This window comes from Pteropus alecto, unplaced genomic scaffold, assembly GCF_000325575.1.
Source record: "Pteropus alecto unplaced genomic scaffold, ASM32557v1 scaffold39, whole genome shotgun sequence".
Taxonomy (NCBI): domain Eukaryota; kingdom Metazoa; phylum Chordata; class Mammalia; order Chiroptera; family Pteropodidae; genus Pteropus; species Pteropus alecto.
This window is the reverse complement of record NW_006443568.1, coordinates 11,462,996-11,475,956: the sequence shown is the minus strand read 5'-3', so window position 1 is coordinate 11,475,956 and position 12,961 is coordinate 11,462,996. Positions and strand designations below refer to the sequence as shown.

Sequence of the window (12,961 nt, the reverse complement as noted above, 5' to 3'; positions counted from 1 at the left end):
AGTCTGCTCTAAAAAATACATGTCTGGTTTTATATATTATAGTATTTAACCTGAGTCAAGACCAGAAGTGGGCAATCCATCTTACACAGAAGCCACAGCAGGATCAAGGAGAGAGGTAGAGAGAGAACAGGAAGACTGACAAGTCAAATCAATTATTTACTTAAAAGTCCACATGGTACAGAGCACACTATAAGATGCACAGGGCCAACTTGCTCCAACTCTTCACTACTAGTCAGTACAGGCCACAAGATGAACACCAGAGTCCAAGGACCAGCCAAGTCCCAGGCAAAATGGCCTTAGCAGGCTATATAAGGCCAAAAACATATTTTTAATGCCTAGCCAAAGAACAGAGGCTCAATGAAGAAGATGATCAACAGTTTGATTGCAAAAAGATTAAGGAAGAAAAAGCCTATGAAAATGCCTGCATACACAGGTACTGGATCTTTAGAAAGGGGATTTACAGTAAAGTATTGAAGACAGAAACAAGACAGGAAAGGGTGTTAAAGAGTATAAAAGAAAAAACTGCATACGGAATGCTCTTTTTTTAAAAAAATGAAAGTAAAAGGGAAAAAAGGATGGCAAAAACTCTGATAGAAAGAGGGATTTTATTATTTATTTGTTTAAGGACAGAAAAGACTGCAGTGTATTTATAATCTGAAAGACTCAATGAAGAGTGAAGTACAGATGCAAGGAAGAAAGACAATAATCAATAATAGTGAGGAACTAGACAAAGTGGACACTAGAGGATGGGACAGAGAAGAAAAGTGATCCATATGGATCGTGAAAGTCTCCAGACAAATGTAATGAAAATGGAGAGAGCAGATGGTAAAGACTTTAAAAAATCAGAAGACATGCAAAAATGGCAAAATAATGGTCTGAGAACCATGGTGATTGTTCCCTGCTTTCCTAGAAGTCAAAGTATTCAACCAGCAAAAACAGGAATAATAGTATTCATTAGAAAAAAGGTCTTGTTTTCAGCTACGAGTGAAGAAACGGAGGAAATGTTGGGAGAAAAGATTAAGAACCTAGGACTTCGCTTGCATTTGTGTGCAGGTCCTATCAGACCCAGGAGAAGCAGTCAGTAAAGGAACATCAGGAATGAGGTGGAGAGAGGTGGGGCTGAGCTTTATTATGGAGGCGATGGCAGTAGATAGAACTTTGAAGCAACGGCAAGCAATAAAGAATTTAATGGCTGCAGATGATGGGGGGAATGAAGAGAGGCACACACCAAAAAAGTGCTAGGTATCACTTGAAATTGAGTCTATAGCTCTGAACTACATTTTCAAGTGGAATCATCTTCAAATTCCAGAAGCTGGATCCTGAAACTTCCTTTAATTTCATTTGCCAAGACTGGCAATCTGTTGAACCGTGTCAACAGTTTGTTTTCTAAATTGGACCTTTATTTTTAAAAAGGATTTGCTCAGAGCCTTACAAAAGGATATGAGATATATTATCCAAAAGATAAGTGAATGTCATTGACTAGAACGAGGGCTACAGATCATAGTTGGTTTTTTAAGCTCCATCCACAAGAAAACGGGATAGAAAAGGATAGATGACACCAATTAGCATTTGAGTAGCACTTCACTGGTTTTAATCATTGTCTAATCAGTTTTCTCAACTGACTCACTCTATTCTTCTTCATATGATGTCTAATCCATGGACAGCAGTACTAAGAACGTAGGCTTTGTGTCAGTGATCTAGAATCTCATTCTACCAGTCCTCCAGGGACATTTCTTAAACTCCTGAGCTTCAGTTTCCTCATCCATAAAGTAGGAACAGTTATACCTATTTCATGAGGTAGTTGTAAAGATTAAAGGGTTAATACACAGCAGGTACCTGCTACACAGTAGATGCTAGAGAAATGGTAGATAATATACTCAACTGTAGCATGCTACAATGAAAGAAATTGGAAGACTATTTAAACTAATAATCATTATGAATTAAACCATTCAAGGTGAACCAGTTTATTGCTACACTGCTATTAATATACATAGGATAAATGCTGTTAAAAAAAAATCCTAAAGTAACAAATACATTCCAAAAATTCCTCTGCACTTAGATAATTAGATACCACCTAATGATGATACTATTTATTAGGATTATAATTTCCATAATTAAGAATTTATACAATGTTTAGTGGTCTGGAATGTATTGGTTTTTTTCCCCAAATGAGTACTTCCAAAATAAAAGAAATTTTAACTTCCAATTCAATCCCAGGGCAATTTTAGAGACTTTCAACATATCTCAAATAAAGAGTTGTAAAAGCACATGGATATAAAGTAAAGTAGTTAACAGAGAATTTGAGGCAAAAGGCTGTCTTGCTCTTTCTCGACTTCAGTTAATTAATATCGCAAATGTTCCTCAGTTTTACCAATCTTATAATCTTAGAGTTATCTCTACTTTCTTTCTCCACATCATCAAGTTCTATCTCTTCTTCAAAACTTCATACACACACGCGCACGCTGTGTGTGTGTGTCCCCCCGCCCCCATTCTCTAATTCAGGTCCCTAAACTGTTCACACTTAAATTCTTCAAAAATCTTTAACTGGACTCCTTAGCAATAACCTACATAAAACCCTCTGATTAATCAGTCGATAATTCCAAGGTTATCAAGTCACTGCCCTACTTATAAACCTTCAATGGTTCCCAAATGTTGGCAAGATCAAGCCCAAATTTCTCAGCATAACTTCCAAGACTGTTCATAGCCTGACTGACCATTACTTCACTAATCTTATCTCCTCCCAGCCCATAATCTAATCTAAACTCTATTACTGGATCACACAGCATTCTCAGGTTCAATCAATAATACAAATTTACTCCAATCTCAGTATCTTTGCTCTTGCTTTGCCCTGGCCTGGAAAACCATCCCCTTCTCCTTTTCTGCCTATTCAAATCCTATCCATCATCTTACTGCAAAGCTCTAGTCTAACTGCCTTTATGAAGCCCTCACAGACCACGTCAGCCCAGACTAATTTCAGTAAACTATAACCTGTCATTTTGACATAAGTTAGTAGCATAACAACAGTCCTAGAGCAGTCGCCACTGTACCATAGATTCACCAATGAACACCGAAGTAAATTTTTCATAAGGCTAAATTATTCAATATAAAAAAGCTTCCTTTCATCTGAGAACATTTTGCTTATGTTTTAAAATGTTCCATATTTTATAAAATGGTAGGTGATATTAGATGAGATTCTTTTTCACTTTCATTTCTTTACTTAGAAAACAGCTCTTTTGAAATATGATTGGTTTGTGAAACCCAAGTCTGAAACCATAGTCTACATCCCCCATTTTGGCACTTACATATGGTCCAATACTGTTGTGAAACTTTCAAAAACAAGATATCTCCCCAATTAGAATTTTAAATTCCTGAAGAATAGGGCTATATATTTTACTTCTTTCTTTTTTTTTTTTCTCCAAATTAGATCTGGGTTAAATATAAAACAAGTACTATAAACTGAGTAGAACTAACAAAATTTTTGGCTTTTAAATTTGTTGTAAAACTGACCAAAAATGTAACTGAAGCCGGTGTTCCTTGTCTCCTCTCCACTTCTCTTCCCTAAAGATTCTTTGCACATGTCTGGATTAGACCACTTAATCAAGAGCCACCAACCTCCCAATATTTTTGCTAGAATCCCACTCCTCTTGCCACTCTATGATCTGAAATGTTATCGCTCAGTTATCTTATTATTTCTCCATGCTCCATTAACTGCTTCACTATCCACCCATCTATTTTTCCACCATAGTTCTTTAAGACGCTGATAATCTCTTTCAAATCCCAGTGGGATCTAGTCTTAAAACAGAAGTCTAACGCAATCACCAGTCAAGCTCCTACAAAAAATACTTTAGCATTATGTTTGAAAAGTATATAATTTTATCAAATTATATTAAGAATATCCCATATTGCACTCCAGTACAGCTAGAAAGTGGTAGAAAGCATAAAAACTGATACTCCTGATATAGAGCTACCAGGAACAGTACTTTGTTACACAAACAGCCTAACAACATTTGTACTGTCTTCTGTGTTGAACCAACTTCTGTTTACTCTGTAAGTCTTCCATTTTAAAAACATTTAATACATTTTTAAGTTTATCAAGATGGGAAAATGGCATTCTCCTAAGAAACATAAGCCAATGTTGACCTCATTTACTTACAGAATAATGATCTTAAAGGCACACAGTTCATAAAATCATCAAGTGTTCTGGTTTGAACAACGTAATTTTCCAAGCAAGCTCAGGAGTCAAATCCTAGCTTGGTGTTAACCAGTTGTGTTGACTTTGAGCATCCTCATCTCATATCTTAAGGACTTTCTATCTATTAAATGAGGATAATAATAGTATCTACCCCAAAGGGTTATTAAGAGGGAGATAAAGACATAAAAAGCACTTAAGTACAGTAACTGGCATTTAGTCAATAAATGTTAGGTTTCATTATTAGTCCTCAATGACTAAGAATTCTTAGAAAATGTTCAATTATGAGACTTAAATGAGCTGCTTATTTGATATTAGATACAAATAATTTAGATGGCCTAAATCAGATAAATACTCCCAGGTAATTAGGAAGACAGCACATTTGTGATAAAGCTGATTCAGGACTTAAAGAGCCAACAATTAACATCATTTATCTTGCTCAGAATTTAACTTTTCCAGTTAACTTGAAACTGGATAAAACTAGAGATTTATTTATGTTTAGTAACAGGAAAATGCTGTCAGACCAAGGTGGGTAATACCATTTTTCAATCTGAACTCTTCAGCCTCTGCAGAAAACCTATACAAATAATGCCCTGGTAAGAGGGTCAGAAAAATACATTTCACCTTTTAATAATTAATTTCAAACCTGTTCCTATACAGATTTGCCTCTCAGCAGACTAAAAATGTTTCATTTTTTCTTTAAAAAAAAAAAAACTTTCCTTCTGAGGCAAAAAAGGCTAATTTTTAAAAGGATCTAAATAAAATCATGTTGGTATTAATACAAGATAATGCTTTCATTAGAGAGAAGTTTAACTCAATCATAATACAAGTTAAACAAGTTATTTTCAAGTAATAATCTTTACAGAGATTCAAAACAAGTGTTGTTACTCAAGTCATTTTGGGAAGCAAGACTCCCTTCCAAAAAAAAGGCTCTAACCCTTTCTGAAACTCCGTGTGTAGAGTTCTAAAAGACAAGCCTCACACACACACAAAAATCCTAGTCCCCTTCGCCTTTTAGAATTACATCTCATTTATGACCAAAAACAATGCTGATACTCGCTTCATTCACCAGACTTGCTTATCTCCAAAAGTTAATATAACTTTCCAAAATGAAGACTTATGAAGACTAAGAATGTGCAATGTGCTCTAGAGACGAATTCAAGGGAAGTATACTACAAATATTTCACAGTTTGGAAATCTCTTAAAATTAATACATAACTACTTCCCAATTTGGAAACCTATAATACTTATTTTTAAAAAGACCTTACAGATATCCCTCAGAGATGACCATAAAACTACCCAGTAACAAAACTTCTGAAATAGCATACCAGTTCAACGCAAAATGATACTGTGGATAACAACTGAAATTGTTTCACTTTAAAAATTAAACCATCATGTGTCTATAACATTTGCTCCTTGAATACCTCTGAAGAACCAGTACTTAATATGGTTATTTATATTCATTCCTCTTGAAAATTTACAATTAGTTCACACTAGTTTAGGTAAACTGGAATTCTCTCAAAAAAGAAGGAACGTCGAAATTTTTTTGTTCTTTTGTTGTTGCTGTTTAAGAGATGGATTTGGGGTAAGAGAGGAAACCACCCCAGCTTATTTATCTAGCCTAACATATCCTGCTCTAATCACCTTGACTTTAACCTATGTACCAGAGATTTCAACATTTGATAAATGCCCCCCTCCTAAAAGATAAAAATCTGGCATAGAAGCAATTCATGCCAAGACTTCACAACTGGTATTCTAAAAATAAATCCCAAATCTGACTCTGGATAGCTTTGAGACACTGGACAAGATACACAGCCTCTCTGTGCCCCAGTTCCTTATCTGTGAAATGGACTAAAATAATAAACAATATACCTATTTCATGGGTGTGGTGAGGATTAAATATGATTATGTGCCTGACACCTGGCAAGCATTCAATAAATATTTGTTGAACAAATGAGTAAATGAATTAATGCATATAAAATGCTTATGATAATGCCTAACAAATAACTATTATAACCAGTGTTATAATAATCACTAGAAATGTGTACCCAGAATAAGCAAAAATAAATGACTAACGATATTAATATCACTATCCCAAAACTCTATAGTCAGACAATATCTTTAAGTAATTTTCAAAGATTGTAATTGTTTAGAATATTCTCATATGCTATCTTACCAACAGTCTCAATTTCCAGTTGCAGGGTCTCTCTTTAACTGAAGGGCTGGTTGGAACAAGCAGAAATTATCTCTCCTTGTACCAACATAACCATATAATCAATATTTGGGTTAAGGATGAGCCATTCAAGAAAAACAGATTTGCTATAATTATAAAGGAAATCAAACTGGTCACTGGGAGAAAAAAAAAATTTTGCTTAGCTTCATCAAAAATTAGTAAAGTTAAAATTCAGCTTTTAAAAATTCTTGAGTTTCCTTCTAGTTTGCCAGTATATAAAAAATGTTATCTGACTTTAGACTAAGTCATATCAATTTTTAAAATAATAAGAGGAAATTTTTCCTTGGTTCTTTGGGCAAACAAAAATGCAACATTAAAACTGAAATAATGACTAATTTACTATGTACCAACATTATGATCTAAGTGCTTTTGCACATTAAACTATTTAATCCTTACAAACACTATCATTAGCTTAAAGATGGAAAAATTGAGGCTATCTGAGGCTATGGAATTGGAACTTTATACAGTAAAGTGCTATTTAACCAAAATGGTCAAAGAATAAGACACAAATGAGTAACCAAGTGTTAAAGAATCAGAATACAATAAATCACTTTTAATGAAGCTTTACTTGAATAAAATTTATGATTCAGAAATGTACTCCAAGATCTCATGATGCCTAGAAGCCAATGCTATGAACAATTCCATTGTGAATATATAAAGTGTAGGAGACTGGGTTAAATAGGTACTAACTTTATAATCCATCCTGAAAAATTACTTTTTGTAATAAATTCCCCATAGAGTTTATCATTTGTCTCCTCACATTTCAAAAGAAAATGTGTGATCTTACCTATACTTTTTATTTTGACCTAGTTGGAGTAAAAAAAGTTAAAAATAGGCTGACTTCATATAATATTTCTAGGTTGTTAAAGAAAAAGATAACAATGAGAAGATTAAGAAAGTTAACAAAATTACTCCAACATCCCTCAGAAACTTCCTAAGTACCTCTGCTCCAATGTTTTTATTTTAAAAATTACTAAATTACCCCACAATCTTCTGACATAGTGCCATCAGAGAAGTCAAAACGATCGCTGCTTAAAAATACATAATAGGCACCTCTTAAAAAAAGACATTTATCATTCAATTGTACAATATATTAAATTAAACCACCCCAGTTACTACTAATTTAAATTTGTATTTAAAATGGCTTAAAGTACATACAAAATTAGTATATACATTCTTCTGCTTTTGATAAGAAACTACTGAGAGCTTACTGGCAAGTCAGAGAAGGTGACTTTCAACAGATGTAACTGCCTTAAATTGTTCACTGTTGACATCAAATAAAATGTTATTCAACATTTATTTAAATAATTTAAATGAGAGACTACCTAGTATCTCATTTTAGTTAATAACTCCAATCTGAGAGCATCAGAGAAGCACTAAGCATCCTTCTAAGGAACTGTGCATACTCGGTTCTTCGTCAAAGACAGATCCCAAAGGAGTATCTGCTTTGTGGCACCAGGACCTGCCTCCTGTACTTTCACACCCTAATACTTGCTATATCGCCTGAAGCAGCTGGGGCACTCCCAGTCTTTGGATTAGAAAAAACACTAAGCAGAATTCTAGTAAAAAGAATCCATGTTAATAAGCCTGAAAAATTAAAATTGCTACCTATATATAAGCATCATTATGATCAATCATCAGAAACTCTGCGTCTATCATGTGCAAAGCTCAGTGAAAGGAACTGGGGGAGTACTGGCTAAAATGAACTTGGCTTCTTCTAATCAAGAAGCTTCTGATCAAGTTTGGTAGATACAAGCAAGTCAAGCTAACCAAAAATATCAAGGCTACAGGCATTACAAGCTGCAAGATTTTTGAGAAAGTAAGCTGCTTTTGATCCAACTATAGGTAGGTAAGATACATGCTAATGAGACTTACCAAGAACATGAGGAGTATCAATAAATGTCACAAAATTCTGAAGAGAGATTTACTATTGCAAAGTCAGGACAGACTTCAAAGAGGGGTAGTTGAGCTGAGCCTTGAAGGATGGAAAAGATTAAATGGTTAAACAGCATAAGAAAAGGATGAAAGATAATGGGAACAAAGGTGCTGAATTGGGCATGTGGTCATTAAATATTTATTAACTAACTACATGTCAGTCACTGTATTAGGTACTAGGTATACACTGGTGAACTTAACAGATGAGTTCCCTGGTCCTGTGAAGTTCAGTATGGAAGATAGATAATAATCATGCAAGCAGATATATCATTATAAATTGTAATAGGTGCTGTGAAGGGAAACAACAGACGCCAGTAATAGGGAATAACGGGAAAGGACTAGCAAAATAGGATGATGAAAAAAAGCATCTCTGATACATAGGCTGAGGCTTGGAGGAGGCAGCCAGGCAAAAAGCAGGGGAAAGCGTTCAAAGAAGAGCCACACAAACAAAGGCCTTGAGGCAGGAAAGAATATTCTGAGTTTAAAAATAAATAAATAAGAAGCTAATGTGACTGGAGCATAATGGACAATGATATTGGCTTAAGATGTAGTTGCAGAAGCAGGCATGGGCCAGATTTCATATAAGGCATTATAGGCCAAGACAAAGACTTTAAATTTGGATTTTATTCCAAGCTAAAAAGAAAACCATTAAGTTTTTGCACTTTCATAGACATAGTGTTAAATAAAAGTAGCCAGACCAAAAAGAATACATGCTGTATGATTCTACTTTTACAAAAGTATGAAAACAGACAAAACTTATCTATGTTGTTAGAAGTCACCCTGCAGGGGAGAGGGTGGAAAGGCATCAGGAACTGAAAGAGCACTTGATTGAGTCTTCTAGGTACTGGGTGCTGGTTACATGGGTACATTCAGTTCATAAAAAAAGTCATCAAATTGTACTTTTTTGATATGTGTATGTTTCTGTGTGTGTGTGTGTGTGTATCACATACTTCAATAAAAGCTGTAATAAGTTTTTAAACTGTATGCAAGTTTTTAATAACATAATGCACATTTTTAAAACATTACTCTGTCCAGATAAAATGGAAATAGAGGAACATAGGCAAATATGTAGAGTCTTGATTGACTGATTAACATGATGCTTTCAGATACATACAAAACAGGGGGAGTGGTAAATCGAACAGCCAGTAAATACAAAGTACCATGTTTATAAAGAATAAATGCTGGGTCTGGGAAGGGAGTTTTGCAATAAAGGATGAGCTATAAATTCTTTAGAATTTATAAGGAGGTGTGTAAGACAGTATCTCCAGAAATTAAGAAAGGAATAGATGAAAACGGTAATGCCTAAAAAGGTTAGCAATGCTTGTTATGTTTGGAACTTAATAGGGTATTTTCAAGCACTTCCCTTGTCACCTCCTTCTTGCCCCCAACCCCAGTACACCAGAGAGTGCAATGAAACAGAAAGATCCCAAACCTGAGCATCAATCATATATCTGACTTCAAATCAATGGTCTGCCCCTCACTAGCTCTGGCAGTAACTGCTCCAAGCTCAGCTCCCTCATGATAATGACTACCTCATAGAGTTATTATTTTCTCCCGGTCATAAGCCAAAATGTTGAGTTAGTAGACTGGTATTTTAATTTAATTATTATTTCCTAATGGTATATGGAGGCCCAATGGTTGAGAAGTTTCCATTCTCAGGATCCAGGGGTGGGAGAGGATGATTATAAAACTGTCAACATACAGAAATAGAATGGATAAAAAGAAACAAGAAGGAGAAAGAGGTAAAAATGGGGCTTCTTCTAGAAGCTCAGTAACAGGTTTTAAGCATTTTCTAAGACAGACTTAAATGAAAGCAGATTGGGGCAGGTTCAGTGACTTGAGAAATTATGAGAAGGAAAAAATAGTTTATGTCTTCCCAGCAAGATACAACTTCTACCTAAGGTATTCCCTTTGTGGCATATTAGCTAAACAAGTTAAAGATAAACACTAAGGATATTCTGTCATAGGTGGAAGGGTAAGGCCTTCAATCATTTTATAACATCCCCACCCTTAAGAATTATTTGAACAACCATAATAGGTAAGCACTTCTTAAATATAGCCAAAGATGTTAAGTTTTATATTTGAGAAGCTACAATTTTGAAAAGGAAACAAAAATAAAAGTTCAACTCCTTAATAATCTTCGGGTATGTTTTTCCTTCACAATGAATCCTCTGTCCTAAAAATAATAAAAACCTGGTTCCCCACAAGTTTATATTTCCCTTGATTTGACAAGTGCCCCCATCTCTACTTCTCTTAATCTCTTCATGCACCTCACCATTAAATACATAAGGTTTTCCTATTTCCTATGAAGTTATTAGCGCAATGACTCTTGTAGTATTCACTTTGACTCTACCAGTGTTGAATCCGAACATAGAAACTTCCCAACATTCCCAGGGATCACTCTGCTAACCAATACCTAAAAGATAACACAGTTTAAACAAAAGAAGGCAGTAGTGGTGATCACACAGCTATATACATCTGTCATGTATACATCACAAACTACGACTTAAAAGAATGTATACATTCATTCATTCATTCAGCAAACATTTACTGAGTATCTATTACGTGCTTGAAAGTTTATATAACATCTTTCGACTTGACTATCTGGGTCCTACCTGCATATAATGTGCTTTTTTCATAAGCTGACATTATCCCAGTAAGGTATGTTACATGAAAAATGGTTCGGTTTCTGATCATGAATGTCACCTCGATTAGTGGAAGAACCATTAACTATCTAACATCTTCCATTTCATAAATGCAATCAATGATCACCTAGGTAGGTATTCCACAAGAAAAAAATTATTAAAGTACCTACTGCATATAGGACATACTACCACAGTCTTGTATGTCTTTCTACCAAAAAACTAGGACATCTCAAAAACATGCTAATATTGCTGGAAGAAGAGAAGGCAATATTATTGGGGACTAGACTTAACTGGATCTTCCATTTCATAAATGCAATCAATGATCACCTAGGTAGGTATTCCACAAGAAAAAAATTATTAAAGTACCTACTGCATATAGGACATACTACCACAGTCTTGTATGTCTTTCTACCAAAAAACTAGGACATCTCAAAAACATGCTAATATTGCTGGAAGAAGAGAAGGCAATATTATTGGGGACTAGACTTGACTTAGTCTAGGTAGGGTCCACAGTGACCTAGGGGCTGAGTCAATGGCATAGAAAATAGGCCTCTTGGTTCCCAACACAGTATGCCTAGCAGAGATAACCATGGACCTCAAAAAAAGACTTGCATTTGAATTTCAGTTCCACTTACTAGTTGTATTTATAAATAGTAAAGTCACTTTACCTTCTGACCCTCAGTTTGCTCATCCGTGAAACAGAGATGCCAACTACCAACCACTTCACTGCATTGTTGTAAAGACTATGTGAGAGATACCCCACCTAGCACAATTACTGAGCAGAGTAAGCAACTCAACAATATTAGTTTCCTTTCTTGGTCTTAAATTATTTAAGAGTAAGAAAAATACCTACTAATCGAGGCTAATTCACAATCCCTATTAGTAATCACAGGACAATGAACCTGTATCTGCTTCCTTGTTCACTCTCTAATCAACTCCCTTCCCATCCTATTATTTCCAGTTTTTCAAACCTGAGTTACTATGTTTAGAAAAGTGATTTAATTTTAGAAACCTGGAAAATTCTTCTGAGTAAATTGAGCAAAACCTTAATCTGCCCCAAGGGGAATTCTGAGCAAAATAATTACTTCTAAAAAAAGAAGAATTTTCTGTGGAGGTTATTCCATTTAACCACACCAAACACTCATATGGAGTGACAGAAAGCAATCTGGAACATACCGGACAGATTCTCAGAACGGAAATATTCCCACTAAAATCCAAACCCCTCCCTCCCTAATATGAGGTAGTAAAATCTTATTAGGTGATCTGGATTACCCCCGGTTCTTACGCTAGACCAGATCCTTAGGCCTGCACTGCAGCAGTTTGTAAAAAAACCCTGAACAAACCCTATCTCTCAAAATATCCCCAAAAGGCAGGGAAGTCCAGAGAGTATTTTCTCTTCAACCGACAAATAAGGTACCAGGAGCTTAAAAGCACAATTCTTTTCCCAAGGTCATTCAAGTCAATGAAGGTGCGACGGAGAATCTGCAAGCAGTCTTTGTGGAGATCTCACTGCAGCGTTTTTGGGGGTTGCCTAGACTCTTGCCCTCTCCCACCCTCAAGTGTGAGCACTGGTCTCGGCATTTCCGAAACAAGCCACAACAAGCTCTGCAGTGTTAGGAAAGGGGCTGACGCGTTGAAGAAACAGATGCTCCAAAGCAAGATGGTCTTTCGGCTCGCAGAGCCTCCTCCAAGGTTATTAACAGAAACCGCAGGCACCTCAGAGAGCGCTAAACCGGGCTCGGAACCCCAGCCCGGCCGCTCCGGGACGCCGGGTTCCCTGCTGGCAGCTCCGCAGCCCCAGGCCACCAGCCCCAGAAACCGCACTTCATTCCTGCGTTTTCGGGAAGCCATGGCTCCTTCCCCGCCCGGGCAGGGGTGGGGGTGCGCAGGGAGGCGGGCCGCGCGCGCTGCGGAAAGTTCACCGCGGCGGCGGCAGGCGGGCTGGGGGCGGCCCCGGCC

General features: G+C 36.2%; 1 protein-coding gene across 4 annotated transcripts in view; it reads right to left on the bottom strand.

The window, feature by feature from the left end:
• LUZP1 (leucine zipper protein 1) overlaps positions 1 to 12,961 on the bottom strand; it is a 68,152-nt gene that overhangs the window by 54,223 nt on the left and 968 nt on the right. The window lies entirely within an intron of this gene.